Raw genomic sequence first — 20,021 nt, 5'->3', positions numbered from 1 at the left:
TATATTTATTGATTTGACAGCAAGAATTCCATAGACATTTTCTGTAGCATGAAGGAAGGAGATGCAGATATGGTAGCAGATCTGAATCATCATCATTATTATTATTATTATTATTATTATTATTATTATATACATAATATTACTGTATTAATCATTAATATACATCATTGTACTGTGTGGTAGTACAATATATAGTATACCACTCAACACAGTCAGTGCTCAAAGTTAGCCAGGGCTCGAGAGAGTTCGGCCTCTCTTCCATTTTCTAAGCAGGGGTTCGGCCCCGTCTTTGCAGGTCAACTGTAGCACTGCGGCACCCATTCGACAAGCACTGTTGGTGATTTTATTGCCAATAGTGCCTTGTGAGGGGAAATTCCAACTCTTCAATTTTTTGGAATAATGACTTAAATAAACAACAAATCGGTTTACTACCTCTGTCCAAGCGGCGTGATTATGAATGCCTTAAATTGTTGCATAATTCAAATAACACCCCACACTACTCATTAAAGAACAACTATCTGTCTCCTGATAACTTAACCTTGCTCCATTTCAGCTGCATACTAACCTGTTTAAGTATAGCTTTCCTCATACAATTGAAAAATGGAACTTACTCCCAGGTGAAACTAGGTAAATTAGAAAAATCATTGTATTTACTTGATTCATGCTGCGTTTATTATACTGATTGTATCTTTTATATTGAAGTTATCGTGTTTTTTAAGGCATTGAAGTTGATTTGTGCAGAAAAATATTTTGTTATATGCAATGTACAAACCCACTCCTGCGATAGCCCAATTGGACTACAGTATGCGAAAATAAAAATAAATAAATAAATATTAAGTGATTAATCAGTTGATAAGGCATGAGCAAAGACAGAGCAACAGCTATTGTCCTACTTCTGCATGCATTTCCCCAAGGCATTGCACATGACAGTCACCACCCTTAATTGCTCGACTAATTAAGATTCTTGGCACAGCTAGCATACTGTTTCATGAGTCAGTTGAGTGTGAACCTACCTGTTCGTGAATTATTGAAGGTTCACCTTGGTTTCTTAGTTTACAAATTAATTTTAATTCGTTTATTTTTGCATTACGAGTACAGTGCTATACCATGCATGTACTTTGTACACTTTTGCAGTAAGCAGGTGTGAAACCATGAAATATATTCTTGTAGTGCCCTGAGGTTCTAGGTCCTTTCGGCTCCCCTTATTACCACCGGTACCACTATAGCCGTTACCACCAGTGGTGCGGCCGGTATGTCGGTCGATACCGCCGGAATGCTTTATTGAGCGATATATGTGTGAACGTGACACGCGCGGCTTGCCCGTAAATCCGTTTCACTTGCGCGTGCCGCGTCAACAGAAACACGCCGCTTTTCTTTCTTTCTTTTTCTGGTGGAAATGGGGCACAACATCGAATAAACGAAGCTTTGCACAACACGTTTACAAACGGACAAACACGAAATAACAACCACTCTGACTCATTATTAACATGTCTAATTGACCAACGATTTGGCGGCTGTCCATTGTATTTGTTAGGTTGTTAATTATGCTGTTTCTCACTGGTCAACCAAGCGAGACTGTACTAGTAATCATGCAAGCCGTTCGTTTTCTTGCATTTCGTGACTTGCTCGTCCGGCTCCTTTTGCCGACGAGAAGCAGCCTATATTTCTCGATTTATCCCCAGCAGCAATACTCTACAAAACGAAATATTGTCCCTCCATTTAAACCCCATTCAACCAGGTTTAATGTCCTCGACATTGAGCCACAATATGTAAGGAATATCGTTTAAAGGCCGCAGGCCAGCTGACAATGGACATAAATCGGAAAGGCCCAGGGGCCAAAGAAACTAAACTGAAACATTGTTTGCCGTGAGTATTTTCTAAACAGCATGTGCCTTATATCTTAAATAAATAAATATAAAATAATCTAGACGGACATATGTTAGAACTTTGTTTTGTTTTGTCCATATTCAAACTCTTCTAGGTGGCGCCCCAACAGCTCATCGAAATGCACGCAGCGCGAATTCGAATCCACAGCGAGATTTGAGCGCGGGAAGCTGTTATGTGCCAGTATGCTGGGGTAGGCTTGACAACTCAAAATTTTCTATTTGTACTTACGAAGCAGCAGTATTTGACAGAAAAGAATAATACTTTGATGCTCTTCTCACGCCTACAAGCGAGGGCGGCGTGATTAACAACACAGCGTAATGCGCAACGGTGAACGCCAACGAACTGCGTGCCGCCACCAACCTGCATTTTGGTAAGCTCGTATTTTATTTCTTGTTTGCAAAGTTTGTCGCAGGCAAACAATTTCTTTATTTCTAGAAGGATCGCATTTGACTTCGCTATCGTGAGTCTCACGCCGTGAACAACGGCTTCTGCGATATCCAGAACGTATTGATGTGCTCAGTGCGCATGCATGATGTAAGACGATAGAATAAGCAGAACTGTGTAACCTCTATATCGTACAAGGGGGAGAAGGCGCGAAGATTATATGTCAGTTGAATAAAAAGGACACATCTCGTTTGTACGCGTCCTTTTGTTTTAGTTACTGTATATTTTGGTAATGTATCGTCATATCGGTTTACCAGTCATGGCCGGACTTGGTGCTCTCGTTCTCGCGTGCAAATGTGCCAGTTGGCTGAGGTGGCACTGTGAACAGCGCCAGACAGGGCGCGATTCCCCCGGTTCTTGAGCCCCTGGCCAAAAACTTATTTCTGGTATAGGAAAAATTTTCACAGCTGTGCACTGTACCCACCGTGGTTGCTTAGGGGTTATGGTGTTGGGCTGCTAAGCACGAGGTCGTGGGATCGATTCCCGGCCACGGCGGCCGCATTTTGATGGGGGCAGAATGCAGAAACACCCGTGTACTTTGATTTAGGTGCACGTTAAAGAACCTCAGGTGGTCAAAATTATTTCGGAGTCCCCCCACTATGGGGTGCCTCATAATCAGATTGTAGTTTTGGCAAGTAAAACTCCATGATCTATTTTTTTTACCTCCGCACTATGTGTTTTGAAATGTTCTCCCTTGTTTAAGCGTGTTGGTACAAGCCTTTACCGTAGTTTTAGCTTTAAGATTTGACCATATTCTCTCGGTGCGTAATGCCTTTATATACAACAACCGCGGATAGAAGTTGCGACTGTTTGAGATCGTAGCGCCTTTCCTCTAAGTTGTAGTGATTAGATGTCATTGGAAATGTGTAAGGTTGGAAATGCTTGTTTTCATCCTTCACATTCTAGAATACAAATTTATACTAGGGTAATTAAAACTTGCAAAATGCAGTGTGAAACTTCATACTAAACTTTATTTATTCAAAGAAAATAAACAATATTTTCAATGTCCCTTTATAATAGCATCATTGTGCACTGTGGAGGTGAACTGGTTCGAAGGCACAAACTGACTGAATGGATCCTTATCTTGCTTTAGCATAACTCAGTTTGAGTATGGAAGAAAAAGTACAGGTGACAGGATGAGCACTAACTTCTAACTGGTCTTATTCCACGACCCTACTGCACATTATATGCGCCGCTCATAGCACACATGAGAAAAACAACTAAAACAACAACCTTACAAGAAGCAGACGGCTGCAGTTCACTGAAAACGTGCCGACCAACTTAGGAAGTAAAGTTCCTTGCCTGATAAAGATAAGGAGGGTGTACTCACGCACACCCTAACGTATTTGGCAATGGCATTAGCCTGATCAGTAATCTCGCGCATCAGTTGAATGTTACTGCATCCTATGATGACACATTCTTTAAAAAAACTAGTTTGCATCCACAAGTCTTGCAATGCATCGCAAGGGGCCTACTTCGTTAACTTTTATGAAGGTTGTAACTATGCTCGCCCAAGCAATCGTTGATACTGCATCAGAACGGCAAGTTGGGCCAGTTGGTTGGGATTCATACTAAGGTTTGTTACAGCGCAACCTAAGACAAGGACAACAGAAGGTACAAAACAGCGCCGTGTCGTCATTTTGTACCTTCTGTTGTCCTTGTCTTAGGTTGCGCTGTAACTAACCTTATTATGAATCATTGATACCCCTTCCCGTCTGTCTAATGTAGACGCCCTTGCACAACAAGGGAAACTTGTATACCATAGCTCAAGTGCAATTAACATGCCCGTTCATGTCTATTTTCCAACCAGTGTGTCAAAACAGATATAAAATACTCGCAAATATGCAATGACCACTACGTCACTTCACATTTATTCTGCAATATTCTGCTATCTCAACTGCAGGTTGCCAAGAATGAAAAATTACCAGAGTGCACTACTCGAATGGTGTTCACTGTATCTGATGAGTGTCTTGATTTACCTAATCGATGAGATGTCAGTGAAAAGCTTTGTATGATGGTTACAAATGGCCGGTAACAGCATTTAAGACAGCCTAGGATTTGTGAAGGCACGAGAATGAAAGCCCGTGAAATAAATAAAAGGTGAAAATAAACTGTCCTTACCATGACAATGCTTCTGCGCACTATTGCATCAATCTTTACAAAAACTTTGTCAAATAGGGGCACTGGGAAAGAGCAGCTGCAGTTTTTTCTCGACATGTCAGCAGTTTTTGGCGTGCAAGTACAGTCCCTACCAAATGCGAAGTAGCGCGATCTTGGTAACAGTTCGCTTTGCGAACCTTTACAAGACTGTGCCCCAGGTTTGCACATTCATAATATATGCAGTGCACTGATGACACTGTTTCTGTCTGAGACCACTTATATTACTGTTGCGGAGCGCATTGTCACGTGAATTTCTAAAGAAAAATTCGCTTGTTTGTTTGTTTTTTTTTGTCGGAAAAAAAAAGACCACACATGAACTAGGTCGTTGTAACGCTGTTATCGGTCATTTCTCGGCGTATTCCACAACCTTTGCATTGGCACCATATTCGATGAGTAAGGAAATAAACATTCATTACAAGTACATATTAATTGCTTGTTCACAATGGAAAAAAAAACTTGAGTAGCACAAACATAAACCTATCAACATAGAGTGGGTGATGTTCACGGAAAGCACTCATTAATTTTTTTCTTGGCCACAGTTAGTTGTCATATCCAGTATGTAATTTAATGGTGGTTTCCGAGAAACCTGTACAGGTCTCCTTCGTAGCTTCATGCTAAAGTAGGGTGGGTGAAAATTTTTCCTGTCATGAATTTTACTTGCCTTGCAGGCTTCCACAGAACTGATCTGCCATAATCAAATAGTGCTCTGTAAAGTAAAATAAGGAACACCTTTTCTTCATATACCTGTATTTCACTCATTGACCTCTACCAAGCTACTCATGTAAATATGTATTTACTGCTCGAAAACGGGCAATTCATGCTCCAGTGTGTCAAATTTGCCACCTCCCAGAGCTGCTCCAAAACTTCTTTGACTGCTTCCATCCCTGTATGAGTGGCCCATATAATGTTTAATGAAATTATCACTGGCATCCCAGAAACTTCAACATTTAACATCCGCCTGCCAAAGTGTCTACATCTCAACATTTTGGTTAGAACTGATCACTTTATTTGCTGCAGGACTGAAGCTGTTTTGATATCTACAATACATTGGACACTACATGCAGGATTATGAATGGATACCTGAACACTGCTTGAAGGAGCAAGCTCTACAGCATCACTTATGCTCCTTTCCATGGGTTGGCAAGAGGAACCGTGGCACGCAACTCTACAGGCACCTGTGCTCTTCACTACCTTCGGAGGAGAGATGCATTGGTATGCTGTACATATATTTGACTGTGGGTTCCAGCTGCATCTCTTGCATTGTCATTCGATGTGCAGGTAGAGGAGTTACCTATTGGGCGCACATGTTGGTTAACGATACAAAAAGGAAGGTGCTTCTTTGAACACCGATGACCCTGTCCTCCACTTATTTATTTTAATTTTCTTGTAACCTTATTCTTGCTGATTATATAAAGGTCGCAGGCAATTAAGCCAAGAAAAGCATTGGTGTAATTAGCTGTGGTTGAAATTGAAATGTAGAAAATATTGAAAGAAAGTCATGAAAGCAGACGAAAGGACCTTGTCTGTGGTGGTGACTGAACCCAAAACCTTTGCAGTACACACGCGATGCACTACCAATTGTGCTAACTTGGGTATTTATGGTATTTATGCCCTGGGAGTGTTAGCCAGCGCCATTTAGAGCCATGGTGGGCAGATGTGGAACATCTTTTTTTGCACGATGGTGTCGCGTAACACCTGAACTGAAGAGAGCAGGCATGTGGCTAATAAACCCATGCATGCTACCTAATGGCATCAAAGCTGTGAGGTTTCAAACCTTCGCATGAATGAATGAGAAGGAAAACGGGCTTCATTTTTTTAAAATCACGACCATATAAAGCCAGCAGGCAATGAAGCCAAGAAAAGCATAGGGGTAACTAGCTGTGGTTGAAACTGAAATGTTGAATTGGCTCTGCGGCCATCTATCAAATTTCACCGCAATGCATTATCATAACTCAATGGGCAGCACGTTTAAAAATTATAATTCAGAAGACTGCCAGAATTTCAACAAATGAGCAGTTAGCAAGAATGATAGTGTATGCCCTTCTAATATTCTTTGTATTTATGGCACTTATTCGTAACTTTTCCGCTGTGTTATATCAGTGTTTTAATTCGGACCAAAACTGTGCTATAATGTAGCAATGAGGTTATGGTCTAGTGGCGTAAATGTGCATGTTAATAAGAGGGCAAATCGCCTTAACGTTAACTGAGAGTTGTTTAAACTTGGGCAGCCTTCCGAAATATACTTTTTTTGAAGTTGCTGTCCATTGAGTTACACTGGTGCACCGTGTCATGCGAGCTACCGCAACGAGATGGCGCTGTGTACACGGTCATGTAAGATGCGGAACAACGCCTCTGGGAGAGCGGACCAGACCGTGTAAGCCGAGCCGGCATGTAGCCGTGCTTGTTTTGCATACACAACCTAGTAAACAGTTCCAGTTAACACTTACGTTTTGTCAATCACGTATGCTCGTCACCCGACCATGACATGGAGGCAACGGTGGGATACTCGACAACGCTGTGAGAAATGCACCACGCAAGTAGAAGTCTACATCACAGCGCACTGCGGTGAATACGAAACTTTGCTACCCATGGCTTCACCTACAGTGTCCACAGCCCAGCACGCAGCTCCACTAAACTCGTTCGTCGTCAAACTGCCGGAAAAACTTGATTTTCGGCAGCCCGAGGAGTAGAAACGGTGGCTCACGAGAAGGTAGGGCTATAGAGCTATCTCCAGACCAAAGACGACGACGAGACGCAGGTGAACACACTCATTTATGCCATGGGTCTTGAATCCAAAGACGTCCTAGCCTTGCTCAGGCTCTGTGATGCTGAGAAACTCGACTTCAACACAGTAATGCAACTGTTCATAAAAAATTTCCTGACACGGATGAACATGATATACGAGTGTGCAAAGTTCAACAACCAGAAGCAAGACGTGCATGAGACAGCCGATATGTTCATCACCGAACTCTTCAGGCTCGCTGAAGCCTCTGAGTACAGCGCCCTGAAAGAGGAACCGATCTGTGATAGACTCGTGGTCGGTCCCACAGACACGTAGGTAAGTGAGAAGCTGCAACTTAATGCTGAGCTTACTCTGGAAGCCGCTGTCAACGCTGCTCGCAACATGGCGGCAACAATCAAACAGCAGCAAAAGGACCTACGGCCACAGCTACAATCACTTGAAGCTGTAGACACCATGCACAGCTTCTCGAAGAGCAAAGGAAAGTCAAATAATTCTCGTAAAATCCAGCGTGACCAAACTGCGCTGACATGCAAGTGGTATGGCTCAACAAGACACCTATGGTTCACCATCACACACTATGTGCACGGCGAATGGCAAAACATGCAGTGCCTGCAGTAAAAAGGAACACAGCTGCCATATGCTTTTCCGCTTCCAAAAAGCAGAGCAAAATGCACATACCAAGCTGTTTTGGAAGAGGTTTACTTGGACAATTAACTGACCAACAGGATCCTGGGCCATGAAAAATCAATGTGATGGTCAATGGCTTCAAGGTAGACACTGGTGCAGATGTGACTGCCATGCCAACAAGCCTCTACGACGAACAAGTCACGGGAAACCTGAAGCAAGCAAAAGAACAGCTGCTCGGACCCGGCAGGACCAAAAAAAGCAACGGTTAGACTGCTACCGTGTGCTGAAATGGCTGGTTGTGTCAAGAACAAATTTATGTAATAGACAAGCTGCATGACGCACTTTTTGACGTCCCCCCGCAATCAAATCCTTCAATGTCCAACCAAGTCTCCTAGAAGTAGCGGAGTCAAAAGGCAAGGTCAGCGACCCAGCCAACATTTTATGCCACTACCTCTACCTGGCTACAGACCTAGGCCTACCTTCTCAGGACCGATTACAATATATCGCTACTCCCTGATGCCAAGCGGTGTGCTATTATGTACTCGGGGCGAGTACCTCTGCCCATGTTGCCGAGTGTCCAAATGTGAGTTGGAGAGAACGGAGAGCCTGGGTGTCATCATAAAGGTCGAAGAAACCACAGAGTGGCATGCACCTATGGTAGTGGCTAAAAATAAAGGAGGCGAGCTTCAAATCTGCAGTGACTTTGGAGGGTTAAAATAGAACATTCTGTGAGAATGAGTCTTAGTGCCCACCATCAATGATTGCCTGGCCAAACTCACCGGAGCTGCCTGGTTTAGCAAACTTGATGCTATAGCCGGATATTGGTTACTGGTTACCCGAGTCCCAGAGGTACAACACTTTCCTGACGCCACTTGGCCATTTTAAGTTCCTCTGATTGTCCTTCAGAATTTCCACAGCAACTGAATTTTTCCACTGGGAAATGCTAAGACTGCTAGAAGGCCTGGACGGCCAAGCATGTCTGCAAGACGACATAATAGTGTGGCCGCACGAAGACAGAACATGATGCACGACTGCACAAAGTACTTCAACACCTGCAAGAAGCTGGCATCACCCTAAACGCAGGAAAGTGTGTACTACACCAGCAGTAAAAAATCGGGCCCCTTGGTTAACCCCCTTCTCGTTCATTACATAACGAGGGTCTCGAATCTGGCAACATTGGTGCCTTCAGGTACTACGTGTGGGTTTATTGACCAGTTGCCTTCACCCAAAAAGATCACATACTCGTGATGCCTGCGACAGAAAGGATGCTCTACATATCGCCAAGGTTTGTGAGTGGTGGCACTGGATAACAATCCCAGGGTTAGTTCTAGTAGTAACATAAATACCCCAGAAAATAGATGGGAAGACGGTGCTGTGTTAGCTCGATCGGTAGAGCATCACACACGTAATGCGTAGATGTGGAATCGTTCCCCACCTGCGGGAAGTTGTTTCTTCATCCACTTTCAGTTCCGTTAATTTTCCCTGTGTTGTCCTTGGTGCCTTTGTTTGTTGGCGTCTTATGATTAATAAAAATCGGGCCCCTCGGTTAACCTGCTTTCTTCTCATTCATTACATAACAAGGGTCTCGATTCCGGCAACATTGATGCCTTCAGTTGGCATGTGGGGCTTTATTGACCAGTTGCCTTCACCCAAAAAGATCACGTACTTGTGATGCCTGCAGCAGAAAGGATGTTCCACATCCACCGCGTGTGTGCCATGTTTTCTAAGAAAGCAGGAACTATTCATATAATCTCTCTGGAAGTTCATAAAAGAGGGGGAGGGAGGAAAGATTGCAAAGAAGGGAACAGGGTCAAACAAATGGAGGTGTAGCAACCTGTGTAAACCGAAAGCAAAAAACATTCATACACATACTTGTGAGAAATAGAAAAAAAAAAGAATAATTACAGTCATTCTTTGATATTAAAAGAGCTTCTGATATCAGTTGTGAATTCATGTTTCTACTTCTGCCAAGAATATATTTCAAGTTGTGGATGACAAGTGCATGTGTTACAATGCTCACCTACATTGGTCTTACTTTGTTTTTATATTCTGCAAATGTTCTCTTGCCCTTTCATCAGTGCAGCGTCCAATTTGGCTTGTGTAGAGCTTACCAGAAGTAAGAGGTTATTTGGTAAACCATTCCAATGGCACAATTCATGAACGGTGTTGCATGCCTTTTGTTAAAAGCAGCTGTATTTTTACACTCAAGCGTGGGAAAAAAAGCTTAGATGGCTTCTTCGGAACCAGCAGCACGAATGGGGCCCCATATTTGTCATTAACCTTCTTCAGTGAGTGCAACTGCTGTGCTCATGAGGCAGTGCCTCTGGCTGCTTCAAACTGCGCACTGTTACCTTTGCTGCTTTCCACTCCTGAAGTTTTCGCAGTAGGGATTCTGAGATTCCGATGATGAGAGTGAGGGAGGCCAGCTGTTATGAACATGCCAACGTAAGCACAAAATCTATTGCGCCTTGTGTTAATACACATTTTTAGAGCCTATTCAAGGCACATTGGGCAATTGTGGGCTTAACATGGATTTAGGCTGGTTCATACAGTAGCTAACCTTTCTTTGCTCTTAGTTGGTAACTTCAGGAAACATGCGTTAGGGTGAGCATCAAATGTTTTCCTAAGATATGCAGCATATTGTCAATGGGTTAATGAAGTTGAGTCTGACGAAGTCTTGTCCGGTTAGGAAGAGTCAAGGGAAAAAACAGAACTGACACCGACCAAAGTGAAAAATTATTTAAAGACACGTGGGAGCCTTGCTTACAATGCTTTCACCATGCGTGTCTCATGTGTAAAGGTTAGTCCTTTTCCGTGCCCATTAAAGACATTTCAAATGTTATCTACCGTATTCTCATGTGTCATATTAGAGTTAGGTTGTAAAAGAATCAAGATATCGATGTATGTAAAAACACTTAGAACCACGGCGTTGTCAAATATCTAGTGATGTAATGTCACAAAGCACAGGAGCATTGCGATTATCACATCTCAAAACCCCTACTGCAAAAGCTTAAATTCCAAATGCAATGAAATTTCACTTTGGCTATATTGGTAATAAATTAGTAGTAAATACTACTGTAGTCATCTTGGCAAAGCTGCGGGGCTGGTATCTAATTTTCTTTTTGATATTCTTTTAATACTGTATTAGCAGACGACACATGAACCTGGTGGTTAGTGGCTATGACGAGAGTCCACATCGCCTTCAGGTTTTTATCACTGCAGGCAGCTGCAGGTGGTCCCTTATCTCGTAGGCCACACTAAGGTGCCCTGCAATCTGAGTCATGCCTCACTGCCAGTTACTGGTAATTGTGGCATTCATTTCAGTCTCGGTATCAAGATTGCTAGAATGCTGTTTTGTATTTACACTGTTTGAATCATTTTTTTATGCAGCCCTAACTTTTGTTGTGGTTGGGCTTTAAGGGCTGTAAAACAGCAAAAGCCAGCAGTGCGCACACTTTAAAGCAGCTGAAGCAGCTGGAAGTACTGCCTCATGAGCACCAAGTGATGCACTCACTGCAGAAGGTTGCTGACAAGCATGGGCTCTGAGTTGGGCTGTTTGGTGTTGCGCTGCCAAGCCTGATGGTGGATAATCAAATTGTAGCTGTGGCAGCTGCATTTTGATAGGTGTGAAATGCAAAAATGCATGTGTGTTTTGCACTGTATGCACAGTAGAGTAACCAAGGGGGTCAAAATTATTCCAGAATCCCTCGTACTTCATGCCTCATAATCATATTGTGGTTTTGGCAAATAAAACTACAGAATTTGGTTCAATATATTAGTTGGTGCCCTTTGATGTTCCAGTTCTCTAATTTTCTTGCTTATAAAAGCTCTGTTCTTGGTATAAATGATGAATTTGTTATTACAAAAGGCTAACCTCTAATCTAACTTAACTCATTAATTTCCTTTAGTGTCCCTTTTCCATGCATTAAAAGCATGGAACACTAATACATTTGCATTAATTTTTATTTGACTCGTGCTCAACAGCTAGATGCCATAGAAGAGAACTACTACCGTGGGCTTCAAGTTGATAGGTTGCCATATAAAAGCTTGTCTTTTCTTTTAGAGATAAAAACACCTGAGCCTAGTTTTCTGTCTTTATATAGACTATTGAGATAGGCAAACACCACTTGCATGATAGATCAGTGATTAGTTATGTGTTCAGTTTTTGCCCCCACCCCAAAAAAAGGAAAGTGAACTTGTGGGATCGTTCTCCACCTGTGGCAAGTTGTTTTTTCATCCACTTTCATTTCGATTAATTTATCATTTCGTTATTTCATTTATTAAGCTCAAGTAATTTCCCCTATGTTGTCCTTGGTGTTTGTTGGCTTCTTATGATATTACTAGTAAAAATTGGGCCCTCGGTTAACCCTCTTTCTTCTCATTTATTACATAACGAGTGTCTCGAATCAGGCAACATTGATGCCTTCAGGTAGCATGTGTGGGTTTATTGACCGGTTGCCTTCACTAAAAAAAGATCACGTTCTCGTGACGCCTGCGGCAGAAAGGATGTTCCATGTCCGCCGCCAAGGTCTGTGAGTGGTAACGCTGGCTAACACTCCCAGGGTTCTACAAGGAAACATAAATACCCAAGAAAGTGGATCGGTAAACGGCGCCGCGGTGCTCAATTGGTAGAGCATCGCATGCGAAATGCGAAGGTTGTGGGATCGTTCCCCACCTGTGGCAGGTTGTTTTTTCATCCACTTTCATTTCCATTAATTTATCGTTTCATTATTTCATTTATTAAGCTCAAGTAATTTCCCCTATGTTGTCCTTGGTGTCAGTGTTTGTTGGCTTCTTATGATATGAATAATAAAAATAGGGGCCCTCGGTTAACCACCTTTCTTCCTGCAATAACATTTTTCATGGAGGATAACAAAAGCACGCTTGACTTTCTTTAAAAAAATATGCTTCATGTAGACAGTTTCTGCGTCCTTGTCTGTTTGCAACCTAAAAACATGAAAAACAGCTAGTAAAAGGCAGCAGAAAATTTTAAACGAACTGCTAATATTGCAGTAATAAAAACTCTTCACAAAGAATAGCTAATAAAAATATTTTAGAAATTTCAGTGGTTTTCTGAAAATAAAATTGGCATGGAAAAGGTTAATCTTGTATGGGGCACTAAGAACAGTAGTAAAACAAATTAGTCACCTAACGCAATCTGTGTAATGAATTGAGGATAAGTGCTCTATAAACAATTACATGTTTTCGATGAGAGATGGTGATTATTTTCCGACACATGTCGATCTTTATTTGCTAATGTGGAAAACCACAATCACTTCCCTCTCAGCTCTCTCGGGGCTCTGCAACTAACCTCATGTGCTGGAAGATAGGGAAACACCCACGGCTCATATGTTCAGCCATGGGGCTACTGTAGTTATTTGTGCAAGTTCTGGGTTCACCCACTCCCTCATTGAAACATTGATAATGATTACGATTACTAATACTCGTTTCCATCCAGGAGCCAAATCAGCTTGTAGTTGATGCTAGTCCTGTTGACAGGTCTTTATCCTTGTTTCTTCCTGCTATCATACTTCTAAGAATAAATAATCTTGCATACTATTGCTGAAAGCTGGGAGAGTTGGTTACTGGCATTAGGAAACATAGTTACTACACTATAAGATGAAACACATGAAATGCACAGGATGAGCACTACACATGAACTTGTTTTAGTACATGAGTGCGATTATATGCATGCATGAAATGCTCAAATTTGCAGCAAAATTTGACTACACATGACATATAACATACATCACTCATTTTATTTTGCATGTACCGTACATCTTTTTCAAGTAATCAATTTTTATATTCGAGATTTCAATAGAAGGTGTGCTATTGCATTTATCGGTTTGTCTGGGAAGGCCCTTATATATCAGTGTGGAATTTTAGCCTTACATTTTTTCTGAGTATGTTGTGCTGTTGTATTTTGCCATGTATTGACATCTTTTACAATGTCCTGCAAGTGTTTCAGGCCTTGCTGACACGCTAACCTGCGCAGAATGCTCAGCCTGTCTTTGAGGCACCTTTGAGTGCCTTTAATGCCTTCAGCAGCAAGTGTTATACCCGTCACACGAGCATGCCAAAGGTCCTTTGAAGTTAAGGAGCATTGAGCTTTCAAAGACATTAGTTCAACGGATATATGTCGGTGCTACATGGTCTCCAGGTAGTCTCCGTTGAAGCTTTTAACAGAGACCGCAATGTATCCTTAGCGCTACCATCACCTTGAAAGTAATAAAAAAATATAGCCCAATGCGTCTTATAATAAATTTGTCACATTTTTTTCAGCAACATTTATTTTTCCTAATACATAGAAACATCAAAACAAAATGCACACGTAGTAAAGGCATTACTTTATCACAAACAGATGTATTTATTGTAATGATGGCCACCATGTGTACCGCTTCGTACACCGCACATTGGCGTCGATTATTCATTGTTGCCTTTGCTTCAGCTGCTTTGTTTCGTTCGTTGTGGCTAGGTAGCGGTAGGTACACGTAAACGTGTACACGTAAGTGACAAGGAAAGATGTGCAGAAAAAAGCCAAGGAGACTGGGATGCCTAGCAGCCACTAACCAAAGAACCAAATCGCACATGGCAACCGTGTTGTGTCGAGGTTGCTGCTGACGACAGGCCATACCGGTGTTGCTGTACCGGCGCTTTCATGATGGAGATTGCGGGTGTCCCGAAAGTGTTTAGTACTTTAGTAACAGTATTCAGTACTTATAAGCTTGTTCTGAAGAGGTAAAAATTGAACTTCCATATCTTTAGATTATTTTTTCTACTGTCAGACGCCCTCTAGGCTTGGGAGTATTCCCTTGAGGTTTCAAAGGACGAACGCGCACTCCTTTGACTCAAAGCCACCTTCCAGTAGGGCTCCTTTGCTGTGCCTGTGTGACAGTGCACATTCTCCCTTGAAGTAAAGAATCTTTGGTTCAAAGGACTTTGAAAGTGCCCGTGTGACTGGGGTATTATGTAGGATAGACCAGGATTTGTGGTAATGGCAGGCTGCAGGAGCATTGTGCACAGATGTAGGTGGTAACAGCATCTGGATATCTCACAAAACATTGCAAAACATGCCAAACTGTGACTGTACACATGCAGTTTGCAAATATAAGGCAGGGAAGTGCAGATTTGTATACTAGGTCTTTTCCATCCAAGAAACCAATAACTGCATTAACAAACCTTCTACAGGGGTCTTGAATAAAGAAGTTGGTTACTTGAACAATATGATGTATGACATGGGTGCATCATGAATCACATAGTTTATATGTCGTGTATTGTGAAATTTCCTGCGAATGTGTCGTTTTTATGTATGTAATCATTGTTTAGTGAGGTTGCTTGATGTCCAGCACCCATTCTTTGCATATCATGTTGGTATTTTGTTTTGTCTTAGAACTGTAATTATGTTTCATAAAACCTTACATTGCTAAAATTAGACTTTGGGACAGTTTCTTCTTTTCATCCACATTCTTGTTTTTGTCATTTCCCTTACCATGCAAGCATTTTTCTGGAGCACTTGCAGTATTTCGTCATGCTTTTGCGTTTACAAGCCAGATGTCTGTCTGTGAACAGCTCAAACCACTTGTAGCATGCAAATCTGATGCATCCTCAATAGAACTCCATAGTGAATGTATTGCTAAAAATATTTTTCAGGGGATGAAGCACTTCTATAACTACAGAGTTTTGCAGCAATAAAGAAGCAGAATGCTTGCATCTGTGTAATCTATATATAATATTTTCTTTGTATCATCTTTTATCTGACTGTCTGTCAGCATGGTAACATTGCATATTATCTTAACATTCATGAGTTCCAAATAGCTACTATAATCTTTTTGTCCTCACATTTTCTGTAATATCCTTCACCGGAAGGACAACTAGCAGTTCACTTGATTTACCACTTACAGGCAACAAATTAATCATAATAGTAGTGTCATGCCTATTGCTTAAAAGCTCCTAAACGATTTTGCACATCTGAAAGTTCCGTGAATTCATGCAAGCAGGTGCTGCTTATATGATGGCTGAATGCTCATGTGATTGGTTTTTAGGCCAATGTGAAAGAAAAACGCCAGTACCTATGTGTTGCTTTATGATGTTGACCTGTATTTATTATTACGTTGGTGAACTGTGTGTGCACTCTGAAGATATGCACATTACTGCTGGTGTTTTGTATAATCTGTGTATAATACAACAACATATATTATCAAGAACACATTCATTTTATTAGTTTTTGTAATATGTTGTCATGATTTCCTTTCATTGTCAGTGCTGCAAGGCGTCCTAATACCTAATTAAAGAGCTTCTGCAGACATAAAGAGTTGATTCAAAATTTCAGAAGCTTTTAATCACTGCAGCTATAGGTTTTTTTAATATAAGCTTTCTTCACTACAAAATGGGGGTTCCTAAATTGGTTATTTGCGCCTATAAACCACCCGAGCTGGATGAAAATACTTTTCAGAAATTGCTCGAAGGTCTATTATACTTAAGTCAGAATAAGAAGATACTCTTTGCAGATAAAAAACATTAATGGTCTATCTCACATAATGAAACATTCTGGAAGGCCTTGTGGTCATTCGTAGAAACACTTGTTTGTAGCTTTGTCAGTGCCGTGATGTTTCAACCTTAGCCTACAAGATAACGATACTCACACCATGTGAAATTTTCGCGAAGTAGTCTGTTTGTGCATTCTGCGACTTAAAAGGAAGAGGTCTGGACACTGACCAAAATGGTTTAAAGTGCTTATTTGAATTTGAAAATGTAAAAAACTATTTTAAACATTTTGGTCGGTGTCTGGACCTCTTCCTTTTAGTATGCATCATCCCGACCAGACGGGCTTTCGTCATACTCTCCACTTCATCCAGCCTGCAACTGTACAATGGGCTGTAATTTTTCCTAAAATCTGAGGTGGCCAAGATGCACTTGGAGTGGTAGCATTGAATGGCCCAGCACTGTTGAATAATTGGTGATGCTATGTTTAAATATTCATGCAGTGTCTGTTTGCAATACAATAGTACATAATCTATTTTGTTTGGTTTTCCAGAATGCTCCCTATCATGCACTGCCATCTCAACAGTACCATGGCTTTTTGTGTGGATTCCTTCCCTTTTGAAGGCCACCACTGTTTGCACAGCATCACAGCCTGCCTGCCTTGATCTTGCGGAAGAAGAAAATACAAAATGCCTATTTTTTGAAATGCATGCATGGCTTCATGCAACACCACCTGTCGTCGGGGTGTTAAGGCTTTTTGCAGAGAAAATGTAATGACGCCTTATGTGTGCCCTGGTGGCAAAGTGTTTGCCTCTTTGCCTGTGTAAAAATTTCACACTTATGGATACTGTTAAAGGTTCCTGTATCATATTTTCTTTCACATCCTAAGAAATTTTTGTTTCATTATAAAACTAAAAATTATAGTTGAATTGCTGCTTTGTGTGATATGCAATATTCAGCTGAAGGTGATCAGCAGAGGTCGAACAAGTGTTATGTCAGGTGGAGAAATTTTTTTGAGAAGTGGACTTCTTCGTTAGGGTAACAACCGTTTTCCTTGGCAGTATTTATATAGTTCACTTTTCTCCACTCCATGGATATCCAGCAAAATGAGAGTGCATAGAGAAGGTGAGGTAAGTTTAAATGCTCACCATGGGGGTTTAGTTGGGGTAGCAAGGTGTGTAGAAGTATGGGAGTTTGGCAGGTTGCTGGCATCAATTTCTATGAGTGATCTTGTTGTTTGTGTCTATGTCAGTTATATAATGCGAGGCGTCTTCTGACGCCAGAAATTTTGAAAAAAAAAACTCCTTATATTTGTGGAAATTCAGTATGTGCCCCTGGGGCTACTACGAGCACTTGGGGCCACTGGGTAGATGCAGCTCTCCAATGAACTTTTTTGACACAAACTTGTGTATGTACGCTGGGTGTGTGCCACTGCATATGTGCCACTCTTTAATGAACCTCTTTGATGCTGACTTAGGTCATGGGGCATCACAACACAAACCTATGTAGCGACATCTGTGTATGCAAGTAAGTGTGAGCTGGAATTGTCTGCTTGGATTTTCTTTCCCTGATGACGACTAGTCCCCTTGTTGAATTAACTTCAGCCTGAGATATCACCTGTTTGTCTACTGTTATCACATTATGCCCATTTTGCTGTGAACTTGTCATGTTCTCTAGCTGGCAAGCTTGAATTTCAGGTGCTGCACGCTAAGGAAATTGATTCAGAGTGGGTGGTACCACTTCTTTTTCTTTGCAGCTGTGTGTTACATGAGAGAATAAGTTGTACGTAGATGTCTATTAGAAATAGCATAGGTATTCAAAGGTACTTTCATTATGTTCTAGGTCATTGGTGCTGTCTGGCCTCCTTTGCATCATTTTTTGTAGCATGCTTTTTACATGCAAAAACAAATGTGGCCTGTTCTAATGCATGCAAGGACTGCCCGATAGCTCATGATGTTTTGAGCCGCTGAATTTCAGTCTTGGCTGCACTTGTGGATTTTCAACTGTACTGAAGCTCGCAATATGCTTGAATTTCCTGTCAAACTGGTTTGCTTGTTTGTATCCAATTTATTGAATTATTTCACTTTCATTATGCTAATAGTCATTGATTGTACTATCATGCTGGCACATTTGATTCTGGAACTGCAATAAATTTCCAGACATTTTATTGCTTTGTCATGGTTTTTGCACTCGTCAGACACAATCTACTAAACACACACACAAAAAGAACTCCCTTCAACCTCGTAAAATTCCCAAAAAGTGCATAATAAACTCCCGGACCTACCTGTAAAAGCCCTAATAAGGAGCTAAAATGCACTCCCAAAACATCTGTTTAAAACTCCCTTAGTAAAACAGCTCCCTAAAGCTGTAAAAATTCACTCCCAAGCATTCTCGTATATGTTCCCATAAAAAGCAAAAATCGAACTCTCAAAACTATCCATAAGTGCTCCCTTAAGCAGAGCTCCCAAAATATGGGAACGGTTGCTCCCAGGTTTCCACCTAAGCACTCCTACAAGGAGGTAAAATAATTTCCCAAAGGTATCCTTCAAAACGCCCTTAAGAAGCCAAACGTTTCCGAAAATATGTACGTAAGAACTCCCATCGCTTCTCCTATAAATTCCCATAAGAAGCAAAATGAAATACCCATGTCAACTTGTAAAAGCTCCCAAAGCTCCTCATAAGAACTTCCATAGTTCTGGTGTTCAAAAGAGGAATGAAAAACTCCCAACGTTCCCCATATAGACTCCTGCAACCACTCGGGGGTTGGTGTTCAAAGGAGAATTAAAAACCTCCCATAATTCTCCATATAGACTCCTGCAACCACTCAGGGGTTGGTGTTCAAAGGAGAATTAAAAAACTCCCATAATTCCCCTTAACACCACCAAACACAAGGGTGTAAAAAAAAACTCCGTTCGAATGGAGGATATTGTCCTCCCTTAAGGGCTGAAGTTATGCAACGAGGCCAAAACTCCCTAAAAGGGTCAAACCTGTTTACAGTGTGCAGCCGCTGAGCCGCCGCCGAGCCGAGTTATTGCCGCACGTGACGCGATAAACGAAGGCCGCTGGGACGCTGCTGCTCGTGGGACCAACTCGTGGCTGAAGCGATCAGAGGCATTGCGAGGGGGGACCTCGGCAGTCGAAGGAAATGCGAAGCGACGCGTGGAACGACGCATAAGGGATCGTACCCCGATTTAATTCTCGTTATTCAGACATTTAGTATCTGACGATGCGCAAAGCATTAGCGGTATATTGAGCTCGTTGATAAATTTTCTTTATTAAGCAAAGGCTTCTGTAGCATATGCATGATGTTGGTTCTTGTTACGGGGGGGGGGGGCATTACTGGTGGCTTAATTTGTGGATCCAATTACTTTTTTCATTTTCAAGCCATTGATCTTGAAGCGAATGCTAGCTTTCTTACTGTGTATGGGTATCCTGACTAGGCTTCCGCTCTCTCTTCAAAAGCTGACGCATGTATTGATTCTGATCTAGAACAATTCTTGATGCGTCTGGTGTTTGTCACCTGAAATTAACAGCAATAAGCATGAAATCGCGGGATCGAAACCCTGCCGCGTCGATCGCATTTCCATGGGGGGCGTAATACGAGAACACCCGCGCTTTTAGCCTTATTTGCACGTTAGAGAACCACAGCTGGTCTAAATTATGCCAGAGTCCCCGACTA

The 20,021-nt window shown here is 41.7% G+C and overlaps 2 long non-coding RNA genes across 2 annotated transcripts in view; one reads left to right on the top strand and one right to left on the bottom strand.

The window, feature by feature from the left end:
* The window catches only part of LOC126544540 (uncharacterized), a 124,054-nt gene that overhangs the window by 22,211 nt on the left and 81,822 nt on the right, over positions 1-20,021 (bottom strand). The gene's annotated exons all lie outside the window — the stretch shown is intronic.
* LOC140215229 (uncharacterized) lies at positions 4,926-18,509 on the top strand. The gene is made up of 2 exons (XR_011892172.1): positions 4,926-5,703; positions 16,896-18,509. It is a non-coding gene; the product is annotated as an uncharacterized lncRNA (long non-coding RNA).

Source organism: Dermacentor andersoni, chromosome 1, assembly GCF_023375885.2.
Source record: "Dermacentor andersoni chromosome 1, qqDerAnde1_hic_scaffold, whole genome shotgun sequence".
NCBI classification, from domain to species: Eukaryota; Metazoa; Arthropoda; class Arachnida; order Ixodida; family Ixodidae; genus Dermacentor; species Dermacentor andersoni.
This window is presented reverse-complemented; position numbering and strand designations above follow the sequence as displayed.